This window comes from Gouania willdenowi, chromosome 14 (assembly GCF_900634775.1).
Source record: "Gouania willdenowi chromosome 14, fGouWil2.1, whole genome shotgun sequence".
In the NCBI taxonomy this organism is placed as follows: domain Eukaryota; kingdom Metazoa; phylum Chordata; class Actinopteri; order Blenniiformes; family Gobiesocidae; genus Gouania; species Gouania willdenowi.
This window is the reverse complement of record NC_041057.1, coordinates 304,452-310,914: the sequence shown is the minus strand read 5'-3', so window position 1 is coordinate 310,914 and position 6,463 is coordinate 304,452.

Genomic DNA, 6,463 nt, shown 5'->3' with positions numbered 1-6,463 from the left:
TCAGGTATGAAATTAAACTCCTAATCTAATGCACTATTATTATTATTATTATTATTATTATGTTCAATGTATTTTTTGTAACTTACTCCTCCGTCGTCATCTTTAAAATCAAGCGCTTGTTTGAAGTGCATGCTGGGAAATGTGGCTGACGGAGTACGCACAGATCTCCTCTGATGCATGCTGGGTAAAATGGGCGTGGCAAGTTCTCATCCAGGGATTTACAGCAGACTTGCTGAGAAGCAGACTTTGAATTTGAACAGGACTTGGGCTGTGATGACGTTTCACGAGAACAAGTCTGTACAACTTACTGTCCAGATGAATCTGTGTCAGCAAAATTCAGTTGTAATAGCAGCGTTCATCCCTTAGAGGGCAGTATACCAGACATTTTACAATTAAATACGCAAAATTAAAATACTTTTACTAAAATGTGAGAAGTGGGACTAGGATCATTAAACAACACTACTTCATAACTTATTCAGTACCATCTGTTTTAGAGCATTTTGACTGATTTCTTAAAGACCCACACAATATTTTCTAATATGACAATCTGAATTCTGACACTAGATTCTGAAAGACTAGTCTCTAATTTCATCAGAAAAAATAATTTTGTTTCTTGCTCATTTCGTTCTTTCGTATTCTGAAAAAATCTATTAGTGACTTTGAAACAATTTTTATTTGCTTTAGTGACACCTCAACATTAGTTTCTTTCTATAAAACTACAAAAACCAGGTTTTTGATGGCAACATTATTATTATTTTACTTTCTATGTCAGAGTTGAATGGATTTCTTACTGTATTTTGGCGTTCCTCCAAGTCTCTCCCCCCGTCATTCTCCACACACACAACTTCCTCCTCCTCCCAGACCTGCTGAGTTTCTGTTTTTGATGGTTTTCTCTCACCATCACCACACTCTCAATAGTCCACTTAGTTCCACACATGTTCTGGTTGAGTATGAGCTGCTGTGAACTGGGGGGAACTTCAGCATCAACTCTATAGCACCATTTTCTGTCTCATAAACTCCTTTCCTCTCCCTCTGAGCTCTGCCCATCACAGGTGACTATTGGTCCTCCTAATTGTCAATCATTCTGGTGATATGTATATGTAATGCTGTCGTATGTCCTCGTCCCTAGCTAGTTTTCGTTTGCTGTGCATGCGCACATTGTTTGTGTCTCGTGAGCTACGGTTTCGCCGCTCTCATCGGGTCCTTTGAAAATGGCGGAGAGTCGGAAAAGAAATACTGTCTACGAAGTGAATGAGAAGAAAAGAAACCTCAGAAGAGAGAAACAAGTCCAGAGTGTTTTTAGGAGATTCTTTCACACGATGGCGTGCACTGAAAGCACAGGCTCGTTCCCTCTTGGAAGCAGGTAGAGTGTTGTGCAAGTGCTTTTTATCAAAAAGTTTTTCTAAACTTTGGAAAAATCCTCCTCTATACCTTTAAGTTTAAAATGATGAATAATAAAATCCATAATTCAGACCAAAAACAACTCTGTTGTTACAGAAAAGACAGGAATGATAGAACTCAGACAGGAAGCTGCTGATACTGTTAATGTGTAAAAGTGTGATATTATTTATGATAATAATCTATTAGATGATGCTCTGCAGTTAAACTTTATTACAGCACACACGTGTTTCTATTCATGTAGATCTATTTATCACACACTGGGATGAGAACACATTGTTTACTGTAGTATGTTCCTGATGATGATGTCAGCCTCACTATAGCGTATGAATGAATGAATGAATGAATGAATGACTTCACCCGTTAATGCATACGTAGACATAGCCTTCATCAGCTGATAGACTGTAGATCAGTCTATCAGATATAAATCTATATCTTTCCTAAATGATGTCATTGGTAAATGAAAGGATTAATTACTAATTAATAATCTTATTTCCTAAACGCAGCAGTTAGATCTGCACCAACCAGGATCATCTATTTATTTATTTATTTATTTTTATTTATTCAGTTTATTTCCGACATGGTTACAATCACTTTTTTTTTTTTTCTTTTCTTTTTGTACATGCCGAAAAAGGAGACGAGAGAATGGACACGTTGTTTTCTAAGATAATTGATTGGTCAGGAGGCGGGGCTAGCCAGAACAAAACCTGCTCCCTACCAGGCTAGATACTCAGCCTAGGTTACCATGGTGATTTAGCTCTGTAAGGGTTAGTCCAGCACACACTGATTAAATCCTGGAGGTTAGCGTGATCAGAGCTAATCTAGATTAGTAGTACAGGACCTTTATAACAAACCATCAGTTTCACTAAAACATACTACACTAATATTTATTAAGTAGAATATTTCCTATTCTACAGTAGAACTGTCATTGATCTGTAGTGTGTGTACACTTACACCTGTTGGTCCAAAGATGGCATGCATTTATTTATATAGTTTTATCAAATATTATTTTAACTTGGGGTTTTGAAATGTTTTTATTTATTTATTTATGGGATGGATGTGATTGTTATTGTTTGATCAGGAATCAAACTGATCTGATTGATTAAGATAGACTAATTGATCCTGATCTGATCAGATTACCTGTGGATTGACAAGTGTGTGTGTGTGTGTGTGTGTGTGTGTGTGTGTGTGTGTGTGTGTGTGTGTGTGTGTTCACTGTCATATCATTCAAGTCCTTTAAATGTGTGTACTTAATATTTATGATAATTGACTATATTTAATGAACAGTTTTAAACCTAAACTCCTCAAAGTGTAAATCACAGAAACATTAATTAGGAAATATAAACATGATTATGAAATAAAAGTGAGAAACAAACTGGACCAACCACACCTGCGCCGTTAGCATTAGCATTAGCATTAGCAATGTTAGCGGCTAACACCTACTTTAGCATTGTTTTAATGATACAAAGTACAACCACCAATAACTGTAGCTGGTTTTTAAGGGAGAATATCTGGACAGTGCTAGTTACTGTTAGCATGTAGCAGGCTAACCACCAGGGCCGTAGCACCACATTTGGGGCCCTGGGTACAAACAATCTTGTTGGGCCCCTACTGTAAGATATGTACACTTTTTTTTTTTTTTCTTTACAATTACAAGACATTAAAGACCCCCTTTGAATTCCAGGCGACCCAACATGAGTTTCTGACCTTAAGTTTGAAAACACTGCAATAACCTAATGACTACATATCTATTGCTTGTGTTTTATAAATACGTTCTACTATATTTTCATGGTTTACTGAATATTGTGTTTGTGACATTTTTTTTGCAACAATTTAGGGGCGGCTGGTCATTTATTATTTTATTATTTTGGGGGGAGGGGTATAACTAACACGCACAAAGCAAACGTGTACAAAGGTTAATAAAAGGTAAATATAGAATGATTAAAATCATGGGAACACTCTGGACACGTAAGACTTAGTGGCAGCAAAATCTAGTCCTCAAATATATATATTTTAATAATTTAATTTCCAATTACGATTTGATGTGCAAAAGGAATGTTCCAGCATTTAAATATGTAACAGTGCACATAGTTTATTTCAAACAAAATAATATTTTTCCTAAAATAAGATGTATTTTAAAGCTGACCTCTGAAAAGTTGAGTAAAAGCAGCAGATTTGACTTTCTCTGGACTTAAAAAGAGGATTACTCACCAATGTGGATGTGATCAGATTACTGTGATCAGATTACTGCTCTACTGTTTATCTGCTGCTACACGTCACATCCATAGCACAGCAGCAGCACATGTGGGTCGTACCATTCTCACTGCTTTAAAGGGGGGGGGGGGGGGGGGGGGGGGGGGGGGGTAGCTAAGGCCTGATGCAGCAAAAATAATGGTTTTAGTGCAAAACTGTGATTAACAACCAGTTTATTTACATAGACTTTACATTTACAAAGCAATAATGTCCTCTGCCCTGAGTACTCAGTACTATATTGGTTTATACTGGTTTATATTGGTTTATACTGGTTTATACTGATTTATACTGTTTATATTGGTTTATACTGATTTATACTGGTTTATATTGATTTATATTGATTTATACTGATTTATACTGGTTTATATTGGTTTATATTGATTTATACTGATTTATATTGGTTTATAAAAGAGCAGAGCGTAAATGGAGATCAACAAAACTCCAAATTCATCTAGAACTGTACAAAATAAGTCTGCAAAAATCCAATGATGGCTTGTTCAAAACAAGGCAGCAATACTTTTCTGAAATTATTGCCAAAAATGTCAACAACTCTCGCACGTTGTTTTCTGTAATTGAAAAGCTCACAACCCCCCCAGATCAGATAGCCCCTGAATTACTGTCAGCTGGAAAATGTAATGAATTTGCTGTAAATTTCAATGAAAAAATACAATCAATAAAGTCAAACATCAGAACAAACCAGCAAAATCACAAAAAGCTTGAACAGCTTCAACCACTGAGGGAGGAGTCAACTACAATGTTAGAGTTTATTACAGTGAACCCAAAAACAATAGAGGAAACTGTTCAGCAGCTGAATCCATCAATGTGTTGCCTTGACACAAAACCCTCAAACTTCTTTAAAACTGTTGTAAAGTCATTTATCACTGATTAGTGTCAGATAATTAACTGATCATTCCAATCAGGCACCGTACCAAAATCCCTGAAAGTAGCTGCTGTTAAACCTCTGTTAAAAAGAGAACACTGGATGTCTCTATACTGGCTAACTATAGACCAATCAGAACCTTCCATTCATGGCCAAGATCATTGAGAAGGTGGTCTTCAACCAACTGAGTCAATTCTTAACATTCAACAAAATATTTGATAAATTTCAGTCAGGTTTTGGTTCTCATCACATCACAGAAACTGATCTGATCAAAGTGATCAATGACATAAGGTTGAACACTGATTCAGGAAAAGTATCTGTTCTCATTCTATTGGATCTAAGTCTACATTTGACACTGTAGATCATACAATGTTGTTACACAGATTGTAAACATGGGTTGGACTAAATGTTAAAGTAATGGTTTAAGTTCTACTTGGAGGATCAAAGTTATTTTGTAAACATTGTAAACTTTGAATCTGACAGATTACCAATGTCCTGTGGGGTTCCTCATGGCTCTGTTCTTGGACCTCTTCTGTTTAGCCTTTATATGCTTCCTTTAGGACACATTTTACACAACTGTAAGGTTGATTATCAGAGCTACGCAGATGACACACAACTATATCTATCACTGAACCCAGATGACTATGGTCCCATTGAGGTGTTGTGTGACTGTTTAGAAAAAGTAAACTGCTGGATGAGTGAAAACTTCCTTCAACTAAACCATGACAAGATGGAGGTGATTGTCTTTGGTAACAATGAAAAGAGGACTGCTGTCAGCAAGTATCTGAGTCTGGATCTTTAGAAGATAAAGACCAAGTCAAAAACCTTGGTGTTCTGATTGACTCAGATCTTACATTCAGCATCAGATCAAATCTATCACAAAAACATCTTCTACCACCTAAAGAACATCTCCAGAGTGAAAGGTTAATGACTCAGAAAGATCAGGAGAAACTGGTCCATGCTTTTATCTCCAGCAGACTGGACTATTGTAATGGTCTTCATCAAACATCTACAGCTGGTTCAGAACGCTGCAGCTCAGGTCTGAACCAGAACAAAGAGGTCAGAACACATTACACTGGCTCCCAGTCAGCCTCAGAGGAGACTGTAAAGTTCTGCTGCTGGTTATAAATGTGTGAATGGGTTTGGTCCAGAATACATCAGTGAGATGTTAGTCAGGTATGAACCCAGCAGGTCTCTGAGATCTATGGACACAGGTCAGATAGTGGAGCCCAGAGCTCACAGTAACCATGGTGATGCTGTGTTTAGTTGTTATGCTGCAAAGAAGTGGAACAAACTGCAGCAGAGCTGAAGTCAGCATCACATGTGAACATTTTTAAATCAAAGTTAAAGGAACTTTTTCTCTACTGTGTATGATTGAGAGAGATTTATGGTCATGATGATGATGTCATGATGATTTTACTGATGATTTTAAATGTTCTTATTGATTTTAAACAATTGAATATTTTATCGCGCTATACAAATAAATATGCCTTGCCTATACTGATTTATACTGGTTTATATTGGTTTATTTTTATTTATATTGGTTTATATTGATTTATCTTGATTTATACTGGTTTATGTTGGTTTATACTGGTTTATATTGGTTTGTAGACACCACACCAGTAGATACTTTGACTTTATTACATCACACACATTTCTATTCACATATCCACCTGATCATATATATATATGTATATATATAAAATCCACAGAACTTATCAACACACTATGTGAACACATTAATTAACTAATTAATTAATAGAGTAGATGAGTCCATCAATATAAATCTATATGTTTTCTATAGGATGTGATCAATAAATAAAAGGATTGATAGATCCATTTTTTCTCTCCTGTCAGTTGTCAGATCAGATCCAATCAGCAACATGGACACAAAAGGACACGCCCACTATTGGGCAAGTCATTTTCTAAGAG